We start from the raw sequence: 17,444 nt of genomic DNA, 5'->3' as shown, positions 1-17,444 counted from the left end.
TCTCTTCAATACTATGCTGGGAGTCTGGGTGAGATGTGAAAATAAGTAATGGTGGGGAAACGCTATCCTAATCCCATTGTCTTGGATGCCCACATTCAATAGGTCACACCCTGGAAATTTAGTCCAGCCACAAACTTTATCCTTGAAGTTTAACAGTTAGAAACCTGGAGAAGATGATCTATCCACTTCTCTTCCATTCCTACGAGTCTCTGACTCTTTCAGTGCGAATAGGCCAAGAATAAGCCTATTTCTTTTTCAGTTAAATGAAGAAAAGACTCACTCCAACAAACACTACCACAGAGTCTGTGTCCCTTGCTAGTTCAGAACGATCAAAGTAAAAAAGTCTTTTAAGGATAAATACTGTATGAGCCCACGTGTATGAAGCGCCTGGAGTAGTCAAATGCATAGAGGCAGAAAGCATAATCGTGGTTGCCAGGGCCAGAGGGGAAGAGAAAACAAGGAGTTAGTGTTAAATAGGCACAGAGTTTCGATTTTGCATCCATCTGCGGCTGGTAAAAACTGGGAATGTAGGGACACCTGGGTGGCTCAGTTGGTTAAGCGGCTGCCTTCAGCTTCGGTCATGATCCCAGCATCCTGGGATCGAGTCCCACATCGGGTTCCTTGCTCGGCAGGGAGCCTGCTTCTCCCTCTGTCTCTGCCTGCCACTCTGCCTGCCTGTGCTCTCTCTCTCTCTGACAAATAAATAAATAAAATCTTTAAAAAAAATGGGAATGTACTTCATGCCACTGAACTGTATGCTTAGAATGGTCAGGAAGGTAAATGTACGTTACAAGTAGTTCACCCCATACACAAAGAAAGTAAAGGATATTTATCGAGCCACATTTTTTAAAGTAAAAAGGACTTTTTAAAATATCAGCTTTTCAAATTTTAATAGAGCAACTATTGAGTCATTGACTGATCACTTACTACATGCCTTCCACTCTACTAGATCCTGGGGATATAGTCTTTATTCCAAGAGACAAATGCTCTACACTCACAGAGCTGAGAACTAGTGGGAAAAAATGGGTATAAAAAAATTTACAGGGGCGCCTGGGTGGCTCAGTTGGCTAAGCATCTGCCTTAGCTCAGGTCATGATCCGGGGGTCCTGGGATCAAGCCCTGCGTCAGGCTCCCTGCTCAGTGGGGTGTTTGCTTCTCCCACTCCCTGCACCCCGCTCACGTTCTCTCTTGTACTCTCTCTCGAATAAATAAATAAAATCTTCCCAAAAAATTACAAGGAAAAGGGAAAGCTGTGCAGGGCCCTTGTCAGACACCACCCTCCTAACCCAGTCTGCAGGATCAGAAACTTGAGGGATAAAGGGCAGTTCACTAGGAGAAAAGCTTCTGAGGGCTACTTGGTCCCACATGTCTCAATGTACTACCTCCCCACTAAGAACTCTTGGATTCTAGATTTTGATGATGCTTGTCACCCAGTAGTTTTATGGAGACCAGACTCACATGGAAGACAAACATCTTTCTCTTAGTTCAATCTCAAATAACAAAAGGAAGTGGGACCTAGACAGTGAGCCAAGGTCAATGATGAAAGAGATGGCATTTTAGTCTCCCCTTTCACTTCTCCCTTTCTGAAGTTCTCATTGGCATATGCTGAATAATGGAATTCTCCAGGGGTGCAACAAGTTTCCTTACAGAGTTAGAAGAAATTCTTAAAAAGCAAAATGGCTATCAAAGAGTTTGTCATTAATAGGTTGATTGTGTGTTAGATTTTTTTTTTAAAAAGATTTCATTTATTCACTCGACAGAGATCACAAGCAGGCAGAGCAGCAGGCATAGAGAGAGGGAGAAGCAGGCTCCCTGCTGAGCAGAGAGCCCGATGTGGGGCTCGATCCCAGGACCCTGAGATCATGACTTGAGCTGAAGGCAGAGGCTTTAACCTACTGAGCCACCCAGGCACCCCGTGTGTTAGATATTTTAAGCTGTTTCCATATCCTCGTGTTTACCAATCATCCATCGTTCTTGATATCTGCATCATCCCAACAAATGCACAATTTTGGAAGCAGTATGCCTCGTACTCTTCCCACTTCAAAACACACACACACATACACACACACACACACACTTTTTTTTTAGAGTAAAGACTCTTCTTTTTTTCGGGGAGGGAAGAGGGCAGAGGAAGAGGGAGAGAGAATCTTTTATTTTTTTTTAACAAACTTCTGTAAAGATTTTATCTATTTATTTGAGAGAGAGAGAGAGAGAGCGAGCACAAGCAGGGGGAGCAGCAGGCAGAGGGAGAGGGAGAGGCAGGCCTCTGACTTAGCAGGGAGCCCAACGTGGGACTCGATCCCAGGATACTGGGATCATGACCTGAGCCAAAGGCAGATGTTTAACTGACTGAGCCACCCAGGCGTTCCCAGAGAGGGAATCTTAAGTAGGTTCCACACCCAGCACAGAGCTTGACTCAGGGCTCCCAATCTCACGACCCTGAGATCATGACCTGAACCAAAATCAAGAGTCAGATACTTAACTGACTGAGACACCCAGGTGCCCCTTCAATAAATATTTCTTCAGTGAATTCCCCTCTCTGTGCCAGCTTCTGAAATCCCTGTCACATGCAGCCATGACACAACCCCTGTCATATTCAGATATAAAATAGTAAGGCTCTGGGAGTCAGACAGACCTAGGTTTAAATCCAGGATCGGGCTCTGGCTCTGTCATTTACTAAAAATATGAATTTAGTCCAATTATATTACCACTCCAAACATCAGAGTCCACATCTGTGCGATGAGAATAGCAAGACATTTCTCAGGGATGTTAAAGGACGTAAGGAGATGGCATACACGCGTGATAACACAAACACACTGTAAGGAGGCACAGGGGCTAGTTCCTCTTTACACAAGAAGACGGTGTGACCCCCAGAAATCACTGCCTCCAGGATGCAACTTCATCAGCTGATCTGCTTTCAAGCAAACTAAAAAGGGTAAAGAGTGGAATTACTGAGTCTGGGGCTTCGTCCCCATTTACTAGATCAATGCAATGTCTTGCACCTCTGAGAAGAGTCTAAAAATCAAATCATGTAGGACAATATGAAATCAGCCCAGCAGTGCTCCTCTAACAAATATGTGTGCAAACATCACCTGAGGTTCTCTGTTAAAATGCAGATTTGGAGTCACTGGGGTGGGAACCGAGATTCTACACTTCTATCCAGCTTCCAGATCCTGACAGCTCCCCAGGTTCCTGCAGTCTGTAAACCACACTTAGAGTAGCAAGGGTTTAGAGCACTATGCAAAATATTGGGTATTATCGCTCCAAGGGCCAAACCATTATAATGATAATATAGAAACATCTCATTTCTGGGCTCCATGCAATGACTTCCCCCAAGTACTGTGATTTTCTCTCAGTGTCTTTTAGATGCCACAAAATCATACTTTGACCCTGGATAATGATCATGATAAACACATCTGAATAAAAAGACCCCCACGTTCCAGCTAGGCAACATCTTTGAGTTCAGCGCCATATTGTTTGTAGTCGCCTTAGCTTTTCTCCTTTTCCATCTGCTGTCCAGCCAGTGAACCAGACTCACATCAAAGTCAATTTGAATTCACTTTGTCCAATTTCAACCGATACTATTTCAAAGGGTTCTGCTAACTTCAAAAATAATATTCATTACCTGGTTGTTGAAGGAAACTGCTCTCAGGATATTGTACCCCGCCATCCCCTAATTTGGTAATTCTATCAGGAAAAGCAATTAAGTTTGTCTGACATGACTTGTTTTTATAAATCCATGATGCTTACTGCTCTTAATTTAATTCTCCTCTTACCACTTATAATTTCATTCTCATCTGACAGTTCGTATTTTCTCTCTGAGTGATTTTTGCCCCTTTATATTACTAATCATAGAAAAACTCCATGAATAACATCAGGCTTTGGGTAGGAGGGAAACTGGAAAATGGTGGGCAGCACACAGGTTTCCCTCACGGATGGCAGGATTTTTGTTCCTTACAATTTCCACAGTCCCTAGAGCTGTGCTCGGCACACAGATGGTGCTCAATAAATGTCTGGTATCATGCACCACGCCAAGCACTGTAAAGGAAAAGGAGACTGTGACCCAGGCCTTTCCCCATGACTTAAATTAGTCAGGAGACAGACATTTAAAAAAATAATTATAAAGCAACTGGGGAAGAAATGATAGTGTGAAAGGATTTCCAGTGGAGACTAGACCTTGAAATTTTATTTTATTTTCAATGCTAGACAAACTTCCATCTGAGATGCTGTCAGCAGTTTCTGTCTTATTCACTGGAGACCTGAATTACCTGTAATAATGTACAAGTCACAGGAGCACAAATGGGGATGGCCAGCCACCTTGGGAAACCTGAGTTCAGGGAAGACAATAGGTAAGAGAAGTCACTTGGTGGGGTCTTAAAGGCTGGACTGTGGTTGGAGGACAAGGAGGCAGGAACACGTTTTGTACACAGGGAGGAGTAAACCTGTGCAGCTGTGTGGTGTGTTCAGGGAAGTGTAGATATTTGCTCTGGTCGGAATATAGGGTTCCATGGGGAAGCAGCCAAAGATGGATTCAACTTGAGCCAGGAGCCAGATGCTGGAGGACCTTATGTGCTGGCCTTAGAAGCTGAATTGCTTTAGGGAGCCACTAAAGCATTTTAAAGCAGGGAAGTGAGATGATAAGATGTGTGCTGTGAAAAAAATTTTAAATGACTGAAAGAATTTAAGGGATGGATTTGATGGGGACAAGACTGGAAGCAGGAGATGAGATGACAACTGTAATAGCCTCAGTGAATGGTAACAAGGGTTTGAAGCAGCTACTACTAATAGGAAAGGTTACCATGAGTGGCATGCTTACAGTGTGTAGGGCTCAGAGCCAACACCCTGCAAGCATTACCTTACTGAATTCAGAGACCTTTGGCAAGAGAGGAGGGGGGACATTAGACATATAGACATATAGAAGGGATGATCAGCAGGGACCTACTGGATGTGGGGAGGTAAGGGAGAGAGGAAAGAAAGGCATCATTCATTAATCATTCATTTAATGGTGTTTACTTGAACACTGCTATAACTCCTACTGAAACCTTTCTTGCCCATCAGAATAAGCAACAGACGGATGAAAAAACACCCCCTAAAACTGATGGTAAAAAAGATCAATGTCTAGCATTTAAGATTAGGCATCTATTGCAAGTAACTCACCCTACAGTGGTCCAGCAATGTGCTAACTAGGAGGATACTGAAGTATCATGAAAATACGAAACAACTACCTACAATAAATATTGTGTGGTGATTTGCCTAGCATGAACTGACTGGACTGTTAGAGTTGAGAGGGAGCATATGTTTTTCATAGAGAATAAAAATGGATATTGGGGGGAAAATGGCCAATAAGCTCATGAAAAGATGATTAACATTACCAATCATTAGGAAAATTCAAATCAAAACCACAATGAAAAAAAAAAAAAAACCTAAAAATCCACATGAGGTATCACTGCACACCCATTAGGATGCTGTTATTAAAGTGTTGGTGAAGATGTGGAGAAACTGGGACCCTACTGCATTGCTGGTGGGTATATAAGATGGTATAGTCTCTCTGGAAAACAGTATGGTGGTTCCTCAAAAAATTAAACATGGAAAACATGGAATTAACAAAAAGATTCAACAATTCCACTTCTAGGTATATACCAAAATAATTGAAAGCAGGGACTCAAACAGATGTTTGTATACTCATATTCTTAGCAGCATTATTGATAATAGCCAAAAGGTAGAAGCAACCAATTGACGAATGAGTGGATAAAGAAACTGATATATACACACAATGGAATACTATTCAACCTTAAAAAGGAAGGACATGCTGGCATATGCTATAACAAGGATGAACCTTGGAAACACTCTGCTAAATGAAATGAGCTGGTCACAAAAGGACAAATATTGCATGATTCCACTTACACCAGGCTCCTAGGTGAGATTGTTGGAGAATTCAAGGAGAGAGAAAATAGAATGGCCGTTGCCAGGAGCCAGGGGCAAGGAAGAATGGGGAGTTATTGTCTAAAGGGTACGGAGTTTCTATCTGGAAAGGTGAAAAGGTTCTAGAGATGGATGGTTGTGATGGTTGTACAATTTAAGTGTCTTTCCTACCAGAGCACTGTACATGAAAACTGGTTAAAATTGTAAACTTTATGTCATGTATATTCTGCCACACACAACAATGAGTATTGGAGAAAATGGAGTCTATTTTCTTCTAAGATATCCTGAGAGAGAAAAGGTTCTGATTGTAGAGGGCTAGAGATGAATAGATTTTCAGAAAAGAAATACCCCTAGGAAGAAAAGACCCTTTGTTATGCCACAGCTAATAATACTAATAGAAATACTAATACTACCAATAATATTACTACCATTTGAGTGTTTATGATTTTTTAATTATGCTATTTTATATATTTTTTCATTTTCAAAAAAAATTAAAATAAAAACAACTATTCCTAATTTGTAGATAAGAAAACTGGGGCTCCAAAAGACCATATAAATTGTCAAAGTCACAAGGAATAAGAGGCCAAGTGAGGACTCAAATCCATGGCATCTGTCCCCAGGGCCTATGCTCTCATCCACTCCACCATGGGTTGGGATTCTGTACCCAATTACCATGCCAAGCTTCCATCTGGAAGATTTTGAATTTATCCAGAGAATTATTAACATAGGAAATTGTTTTCTTTCTTAAAGAGGGAATAATCACCACCAAAAACTAATCAGTAGGTATTGGTCCTATTCGTCTCTTGGTAGACACAGCACAGAGGAAGAGCTGTAGTATGAGCTCTGCAGCAAGACAGCCTGTGTTCCCATCCTGTTTTTGTCCTTCTGGTTGGATGACTTTAATTAAGTTACTTAACTTGTTGGAGCCTTAACTTCCTCACCTGAAAATGGGGACAATTTGCTAGAATTAAATATGTTAATAAATGTGAAACACATAGAATGGTGCCTGTCACTAGAAAAATTCAGTTGGCAATTAACTATGTGTTTTTTATTATTTTAAGCCACTCTCTGCCTCTGGGTGCTAATACTGGATCATCAACACTAAGGAACAAATTTGAAAAAAATCTGGAGGTGCTTGAAAAGTGATGTATTCTCAGGCCAACTTCTAGCCTCCTCTCTGAGGTTGTCCAGTGGTAAGTCTAAGGAATGAGTTCAAGATGATAGTCTACTATGTGCAAGCACCGGGCTAGGAGCTAAAAAAGATGAAGAATATTTCATGCAGATCCTTGAACAGAACCTACAGGGCCAGAGAAATAAGCATAAACAAACAAGTGGGATATAATATGCTATGGGGTGAGAAAGGGTTGTGCTTCAATCACCATGGGGACAGAGACAAAGATAAAGTTGCCTGGGTTCTTACTCCTTCCTTTAAAGTATCTCATTGCTTTGTAGGTCTCAGAGTAGGAAAGAACCTCCAACGTCACCATCTGAGTCCAACCCTTACTTTGTGGAAGCCCAGAGGCTGTCCCTTAAGAAACAGTCTCACACCTGGCAGGCCAGAAAGGATTGGCATGATATATTCAGAGCACTAAACAAGAAAAATATGCAGCCAAGAATCCTATATCCAGCTACGCTGCCATTGAAAATAGAAGAAGAGATAAAAAGCTTCCAGGACAAACAAAAATTAAAAGAATTTGCAAACACTAAACCACTACAGGAAATAGTGAAAGGGGTCCTCTAAGCAAAGAGAGAGCCTAAAAGTAACAGACCAGAAAAGAACAGAGACTGAAACAGTGACAGTCACCTTATAGGCAATATAATAGCACTAAATTCATATCTTCCAATAGTTACCCTGAATGTAAATGGGCTAAATACCCCAATCAAAAGACACAGGATATCAGAATGGATTAAAAAAAAAAAAGACCCATCAATATGCTGTCTGCAAGAAATTCATTTTAGACCCAAAGACACCTCCAGATTTAAAGTGAGAGGGTGGAAAACAAGCTAATGGACATCCAAAGAAAGCTGGGGTGGCAATCCTTATAACAGATCAATTAGATTTTAAGCCAAAGACTATAATAAGAGATTAGGAAGGACACTATCTCATATTTAAATGGTCTGTCCAACAAGAAGGTCTAACAATTTTAAATATCTATGCCCCTAACATGGGAGCAGCCATTACATAAAACAGTTAATAACAAAATCCAAGAAACACATCAACAATAATACAGTAATAGTAGGGGACTTTAACACTCCCCCCCAACTGAAATGGACAGATCATCTAAGCAAAAGATCCATAAGGAAAAAAAAGCTTTAAATGACACACTGGACCAGATGGACATCACAAATATATTCAGAACATTCGATCCCAAAGCAACAGAATACACATTTTTCTCTAGTGCACGTGGGACATTCTCCAGAATAGATCACATCCTGTGTCACAAATCAGATCTCAACCAGTACCAAAACATTGGGATCATTCCCTGTATATTTTCAGATGACAATGCTCTTAAACTAGAACTCAATCACAAGGGGAAAGTTGGAAAGAACTCAGATACATGGAGGCTAAAGAGCATCCTACTAAAGTATGAATAGGTCAACCAGGAAATTAAAAGAAGAATTTTAAAAATTCATGGAAACAAATGAAAATGAAAACACAACTGTTCAAAATCTTTGGGACACAGCAAAGGCAGTCCTGAGAGGAAAGTATACAGCAATACAAGCCTTTCTCAAGAAACAAGAAAGGTCAGTACACAACCTAACCCTACACCTAAAGGAGCTGGAGAAAGAACAGCAAAGAAAGTCTAAACCCAGCAGGAGAAGAGAAATAATAAAGATCAGAGCAGAAATCAATGAAATAGAAACCAAAAGAACAGTAGAACAAATCAACAAAACTAGGAGCTGGTTCTTTGAAAGAATTAATAAGGTTGATAAACCCCTGGCCAGACTTATCAAAAAGAAAAGAGAAAGGACCCAAATAAATAAAATCATGAATGAAAGAGGATAGATCGCAACCAATATCAAAGAAATACAAACAATTATAAGAACATATTAAGAGCAACCATATGCCAGCAAATCTGATAATCTGGAAGAAATGGATGCATTCCTAGAGACATATAAACTGAACCAGGAAAAAACAGAAAACCGGAACAGACCCATAACCAGTAAGGAGATTGAAGCAGTCATCAAAAATATCCCAAAAAAACAAAAGCCCAGGGCCAGACGGCTTCCCAGGTGAATTCTACCAAACATTTAAAGAAGAATTAATACCTATTCTCCTGAAACTTTTCCAAAAAGTAGAAATGGAAGGAAAACTTCCAAACTCGTTTTATGAGACCAGCATTACCTTGATCCCAAAACCAGACAAAGACCCCTTCAAAAAGAATTACAGAACAATATCCTTGATGAACACAGATGCAAAAATTCTCACCAAAATACTAGCCAATAGGATCCAACAGTACATTAAAAGGATTATTCACCACGACCAAGTGGGATTTATTCCTGGACTGCTAGGTGGGTTCAACATCCACAAATCAATCAATGTGATACAATACATTAATAAAAGAAAGAATAAGAACCATATGATACCCTCAATAGATGCTGAAAAAGCATTTGACAAAGTACAGCATCCTTTCTTAATCAAAACTCTTCAAAGTGTAGGGATAGAAGTTACAAACCTCAATATCATCAAAGCCATCTAAGAAAACCCCACAGCGAATATCATTCTCAATGGGAAAAAACTGAGAGCTTTTCTCCTAAGGTCAGGAAAGTGGCAGGGATGTTCACTATCGCCACTGCTATTCAACATAGTACTAGAAGTCCTAGCCTCAGCAATCAGACAACAAAAAGAAATTAAAGGCATCCAAATCAGCAAAGAAGTCAAACTCTCACTCTTTGCAGATGATATGATACTTTATGTGGAAAATCCAAAGACTCCACTCCAAAACTGCTAGAACTCATACAGGAATTCAGTAAAGTGTCAGGATATAAAATCAATGCACAGAAATCAGTTGCATTTCTATACACCAACAGTAAGACAGAAGAAAGAAAAATTAAGGAGATGATCCTATTTACAATTGCACTCAAAACCATAAGAAACTTAGGAATAAACCTAACCAAAGAGGAAAAGAATCTGTATAAACTATAAAGTACTCATGAAAGAAATTGAGGAAGACACAAAGAAATGGAAAACATTCCATGCTCATTGATTGGAAGAACAAATATTGTGAAAATGTCTACACTATCTAAAGCAATCTATACAATTAATGCAATCCCTACCAAAATAACATCAATTTTTTTCAAAGAAATGGAACAAATAATCCTAAAATTTATATGGGAACCAGGAAAGACCCCGAATAGCCAGAGGAATGTTGAAAAAGAAAGCCAAAGCTGGAGGCATCACAATTCCAGACTTCAAGCTCTATTACAAAGCTGTAATCATCAAGACAGTATGGTACTGGCACAAAAAAAGACACCTAGATCAATGGAACAGAACAGAGAGCCCAGAAATAGACCCTCAACTCTATGGTCAACTAATCTTCGACAAAGCAGTAAAGAATATCCAATGGAAAAAAGACAGTCTCTTCAACAAATGGTGTTGGGAAAATTGGACAGCCGCATGCAGAAAAATGAAACTGGACAATTTCCTTACACCACACACAAAAATAGACTTAAACTGGAGGAAATTCCTCAATGTGAGACAGGAATCCATTAAAATCCTTGGGAAGAACACAGGCAGCAACCTCTTTGACCTCAGCCACAGCAACTTCTTCCTAGAAACATCACCAAAGGCAAGGAAAGCAAGGGCAAAAATGAATTATTGGGACTTCATCAAGATCAAAATCTTTTGCATAGCAAAGGAAACAAAACCAAAAGACAACTGACAGAATGGGAGAAGATATTTGCAAATGACATATCAGGTAAAGGGCTAGTATCCAAAATCTATAAAGCACTTATCAAATTCAACACCCAAAGAACAAATAATCCAATCAAGAAATGGGCAGAATACATGAACAGACATTTCTGCAAAAAAAGACATCCAGTTGGCCAATAGACACATGAAAAAGTGCTCAACATCACTCAACATCAGGAAAATACAAATCAAAACCACAATTAGATATGGCCTCACACCCATCAGAATGGCTAAAATTAACAAGTCAGGAAACGACAGATGTTGGAGAGGACACGGAGAAAGGGGAACTCTCCTACACTGTTGGTGGGAATGCAAGCTGTTGCAGCCACTCTGGAAAACAACATAGAGGTTCCTCAAAAAGTTGAAAATAGAGCTACCCTATGACCCAGCAATCGCACTACTGGGTATTTAGCCTAAAGATACAAACGTAGTGATCCAAAGGGGCATGTGCACCCAAATGTTTATAGCAGCAATTTCCACAATAGCCAAACTATGGAAAGAACCTAGGTGTTCATCAACAGATGAATGCATAAAGAAGATATGGTATATACATACAATGGAATACTATGCAGCCATCAAAAGAAACGAAAGCTCGCCATTTGCAACAATGTGGATGGGACTAGAGGGTATTAAGCTAAGCGAAATAAGTCAATCAGAGAAAGACAAGTATCATATGATCTCTCTGATATGAGGAATTTGAGAGGCAGGGAAGGGGGACGTGGGGGGTAGGGAAGGAAAAAATGAAACAAGATGGGATCGGTAGAGAGACAAACCATAATAGACTCTTAATCTCATGAAACAAACTGAGAGTTGCTGGGGGGTGGGGAGGGTAGGGATAGGGTGGCTGGGTTTTAAAATTTTTTAAAAAGAAAGAAAGAAAAATAAGAAACAGTCTCACAACTCAGTCTTTTGTTTTCTTCTCTTGCACAGATGTGGACTGCACATTTGGAACTCAAAGAGAGGAAATCACTTAAAAAACAGGAGGGGAGGGGCGCCTGGGTGGCTCAGTGGGTTAAAGCCTCTGCCTTCAGCTCAGGTCATGGTCCCAGGGTCCTGGGATCGAGCCCCACATAGGGCTCTCTGCTCAGCAGGGAGCCTGCTTCCTCCTCTCTCTCTCTGCCTATTTGTGATCTCTGTCTGTCAAATAAATAAAATCTTTAAAAAAAAAAAAAAAAAAAAAAAAACAGGAGGGGATTAAGTCTTCACTTATCTTAAGGAGCACTGAGTGATATGTAGAACGTCGACTCCCTCCATTGTGCCCCTGAAACTAATATAACACTGTATGTTATCTACACTGGAACTAAAATACATACATACACACTTCATCAAGCCCCCCCCCCAAAAATAGGAATATGAAGTTTTTATTTCGCAGGGGACAACTTCATGGTTCGAGAAGGAATCTCTACTTGCCTTGTGCCCAGAGAGAGAATGCCTAGGCTATCCTCCAGGGCAGATCAGTTCCAAGCAGCAACAAAGCATGATAATCCCTTAAAATCATGAATCTGGGCCACTGACATCTACACAAACGCTCTTAGTAGCATTATTCATGAGAGCCAAACACTGGAAGCAAAGCAAATATCCAGATAATGATGGAATGACAAACAAAATGTGGTATATCCATACACTGAAATACTACAGAGTAATGAAAAAGAACCCAAGTATGGCTACACTCAACAATGCACATGAACTTCATGGACACAATGTTGAACAACACTGGCCAAACACAAAAGAATATATATGAGTCCATTTATGAAGTCCCAGACAGGCAAAACTAATCTATATATTAGAAGTAAGGAGAGTGGCTACCTCTGGGCAAGGAGGAGGGGAAGTGCTTGGTAAGTGGAAGTAAGTAATCTTCTAGGTTCCTAGTAATGTTCCATTTCTTGACTTGTGTGTTTATTTTCTAATAGTTCATATTAAGGGGTACCTACAGGATCGGTACATTTTTCTTGCTTATTTTTAAATTTTATTTTATATTTTCAGTGTTTCAAGTTTCATTGTTTATGCACCACACCCAGTGCTCCATGCAATACATGCCCTCCATAATACCTACAACCATGTCCCCCTCCCCTCCAAAACCCTCAGTTTGTTTCTCAGGGTACATTCTTCTTTATACATATTTCAATATAACTGGCTTATTTAAAAAGAGGAAGAGAAGTTACAAGGAAGAAAAAACCTAACCCAGAGCAAAGTAAGAGTGCACAACTAGATTAGGCTACTTGCCTTCTCAAACACAACTACCACCATCGCCTATAGAAAAATGTCCACGCTCTTTGTCATGGAGTATCAGAAGGTTCTTTAAATTCACTAACAGTAACATGCCTTCTCCTCATTTAACTAGCATTTGTACTCACCCTCCTTTACCAAGGCAAGGAGACATGCCACTATCTCTGTGACAGAGTTTTGTTGTCTTAGAGGCAGTTGATCTCCCTGTATTCAACCAAGATTTTGCCTTTAACTCACAAAAATTACTGCCATTATCAATTGTGCCCAGGGGGGCAGGCTTTTTTTTTTTCCCCAGACAAATTTAGCCACTTAAAGGCTGAAGTATTCAAGAAGTTTAATACAAGAGGACATGATGTAGACGCTAGAAATGCGTCTTAGAAGCACTGTATCTATGTCTAGAGAGGGGCAGATCCCTGATGGGGGGGGGTCTCCTTTGCTGATTAGATTGCATCTGGGGTTCAGGTCTGGGCATCAGGCTGTGAAAAGGATAGAAATCAATCAGACACGACTTCAGGGAAAGATCATGATGATGAAAGAACCTGAATGCACATCATGGAAGCCATGACCGAAACATCTTCCCAGTCCGTGTGCCTTGGCATCACGGCGTGCTCTGAATTGTTTAAAAGCTGGGCCTGGAGCTGGATCCCTCAGCTCTTGAGCAGGACCTGAAGTACTGAAGCCCCCATGCCAGTCAGCTATGGCCCAGGCAGTCCTGGTGGGTGTCGTGCAAGCACCATCCACGCCTAGTGGAGGCCAAAATGCCTTTCCCAGTCCCCCGAAAGGAAGACATGAAAAGTGACACTTGGCACTTGCTACTCAGCCCGGATGTACTGAGCATAAACAAGAAGATCTATCGCCTTCCCATCTACCCTAGCAGCCAGAGGCAGAGCACGGCTGCCCACCCTGAAAGTGGGGTGGAGAGGCGGCTGCTGACATAGTTCCTCTTCCAGGTGCCCAGAGAGCACTGTTAGCCTAAGTGTTGCTGGTTACTAGTGGGGAGTAGGAGAAGGACCCGGCAGGTGCTCCAGTGGATATGCGTCGTGCTGTCCTCAGTCCCTGTCTTCACATAGAACAACAACTTCCCTCTCTGTGTACTGATGTACTCCTCCAGGAGGCATCCACACTGCTAGGGGTCTGCTCTGACAACACATGTACCTTCTGCAGAACAGAGCCTTAGCATATTTGGAAATCCTTAACATGAAAAGTTGCATTGGGTTAGAAGTCCTTTCTCACCAACATGAGGAATGTCAATATTCTATTTGTCAATGAAAGTAAAGAGAGAGCTATTAGAATCTTGAATTATAATTTCAACTACTGTATGTTTTTTATAGGTTGGAAGAAATGGTATTAAATTTTTAATCATGGCTTCTTGTCCATCATGACTGCTGAGAATTTGAAGAATTCATCATTAACAAGGCTTTCTTTTTAAGATTGTATTTATTTATTTGAGAGAGAGAGAGCACAGAGGGAGAGTGAGAGGGAGAAGCAGACTCCCTGCTGAGCAGAGAGCCTGATGTGGGCTCCTTCCCAAGACCAATCTCAGGACCCTGAGATCATGACCTGAGCTGAAGGCAGATGCTTAACTGACTGAGCCACCCAGGCATCCCATCATTAACAAGTCTTGATTAGGAATCGTAAGTAGCCTTTCAAACATAAAACCTGGTATTAAAGGTTATGTTCATGCAATCAAGCTAAGTTTCATTTTCAAACATTTGAAAAGATTTTATTTGGACACTTTCTACAACTTCAGTATTTAACATGTTCCCTAGTATTTTATATTTCATTTTCTTCTTATAATTGTATACTATAATGAAAAAATATAATAAATTTTTCACTACTCCCCCAGACAGACATCCCTAGTTCTCCTCAGGTTCACCCCAGGATGCTATGCAAATATCATTTTCAGTATCTGCTGCGGATTTCAAAAGGCTGGGAAATACCGGTTAAAAACAAAACCAAAAACAAACAAAAAAGAACCCAACAAACAACAAAAAATGTTAATGTAGAAAGAGCTACATCATGGAGAACCAAACTGGAAGAACAGCCATGGGGACCAGAAATTCTGTTGTTCTGAGTGTCCCCAAAGGGGTGCACTTGGTCCTCACATGAAGGCTCCAGGAAGATGGCTTTTGGTCAAATCCCAAGAGTCAGCTCTCCCCAAAAAGAGAGGCTAGGAATGTTCTGACAGAGTCTGGCTGACCAACTGTCAGAATGTTGTAGATGGAGATTCAGACTTCAGAGCATGACTGGTCTAGGGAACCTGAACCACCTCTTCTGACCTTAAGATTCTCTGATTCCGTAACTGCCAGTTCAGGAAGTCTTCCAGCTTCTCCCTAAATTTCTGGTATGAAAAGACATTAACTCATCTTGGAATGTAAATAAAAAACATTGGCAAGCCATACCTGGCAGAAAGATACTGAAATAAGATCAATACGATACACACAGAAGGATCTCTATGTCTACTGTCTTTAACCTCAAAAAATTACCCATGGAAACACAGACATTAACCATGGCTCAGGGTTCTAGCCTTTACAAACCACCCACCAACTACTAGATACTAGGAAAGTCAATTTCCTCTAACTTAATTTTCTTACCAAAACAAACAATGGGGATGAGGTAGAGAAGCTTAGTTGATTTCTAGGGGTCTCCTCGGCTGTAAATTTTTATCTAAGATTGTAGATATGATTTCTCTTGGGTTAGCCATTCTCACATATACAATGAATATAGAAGGGTGTCTTTCATGGAAGCTAGTTCAATTCATTTTCCATATTTACTAAATAAGCATACCCTGTATGTGAGGCTCCGTCTTGAACACACATCAAACTTCAGTAGAGAGGAGAGATTACAAAAAGGCAGGTTAAAGGCCAGCATACTTAACGAAGCCCTTGAAAGACTGAAATGATTCAGATTATATGGAAAATGAGGATGTGGAAGAAAAGAAATCCAAGATGGTGTCCATGAGGGAAATGAAATAAGTTCTCCCACCCATCGTGTCCCCTCTAGCAACATAGCGACCATCGTGTGTGCCTTGAACAAAAGGCAGGTCATCGCTGCTTTAGGACTGAGGGATTTGCCAGAGGTTCAGGAAATAGAAGCCTGGAGGTTGAGTCACAAGTAAGCGTGGGTGGCACCAGGGGGAGAGGCGCCAGCTGGTTCACCTGAGACAACATGGAGACCAATTCCTGAAAAGTTACTGACCAGGCTCTAGGAAGCCAGGAGGTTCTATAAAGAGCACAGGTGCTCATCAAAACCTTGTTAGCCTGCCTGGGTGTGGGTGAGTTTTGCAGACTGAGGTTATCCGAGAATTCCTGCCATGCAAATGCAAACCACCCACATTAATGGTACATGGTGTCTTCTGTTCATTCATCAACTTAATGTCTTTATGTAATATTATTTTTCCATAACAGCATTTGTTGTATATGCCAGATAATCCCGGAAATGCTGGCAAAGGGAGATTTTTCGCCTGGGAGTGTTCTTTGAAATAAATTACTTAGGAGGATTCACGAATAATCAAATGGAAAAGAGGAGAAGCTTCACAAAATGAGTAAGGTCCAGTTCCCGCAGTCCCGGACTTCTAAAGCTACCTGGGTGCACAGACATGCATTCAACTCTCAGTGTGCAAAGGCTGTGAGGACAGAACAGGATGACAAACGTTAAGAGCATCATCAGCCATAAATCCCAATACACGTCACAGAGAAGGTGTGTCGGGGTTAAGGGTAGCAGTAGTGGTTTATTCACAGAGCGGTTCCTCATTCCAACCAACTTCCCTACAATAAAAAGGCCTAATTTTTCTCTCTGATCATTTGGGTAGCATCTAAACAGTGCCTGTTTCTAAAAATCATTATTCTAGGCAAGGCTATGTTTGTCACTCAGCTGTGCTCTGTCATTTTAACCGAACGTTCTAACACCACTTCGGTCCGTTATGTAATCCCCGGTTTTCCCCCATTTTGAATGTCTCTTTGTTGTTTATGGCTCTGCTCTCACACGGGAACTTGTCTGAAAGGTCTGGGTGCTTTCAGTCGGGCCTTATCAGAGATCACGGTGATTGGAACTCTCTGTGTTTTACTGCTTCTATCTCATTAATGCCAGCACTAATTTGTGGTCCAATCCAATACCACCCCCATAAGATCTGCATGAATACACACTGGGTTTCAATCTGCCATTCAACAAGCATGAAGTCCTTTATGTTCATTATGAGCCAATCAGACGGCTCCGGGTTCCCTTCTCTGCATTTTTTTCCATAGTGAAATCATTTTGTTATTATCCCAAAGCAGTTGCTTGGTAGGAGATATTAGAAAAAAAAAAAACAATGACAATGGGAGCAGCCTTTCCTCCTCTTCCTTTTTCTCCAGCGAATGCACCTGTTTTAACCTGTTACTAAAAC

Source organism: Martes martes (genome assembly GCF_963455335.1).
Source record: "Martes martes genome assembly, chromosome: 2".
NCBI lineage: Eukaryota > Metazoa > Chordata > Mammalia > Carnivora > Mustelidae > Martes > Martes martes.
Note: the sequence above shows the minus strand (reverse complement) of the source record.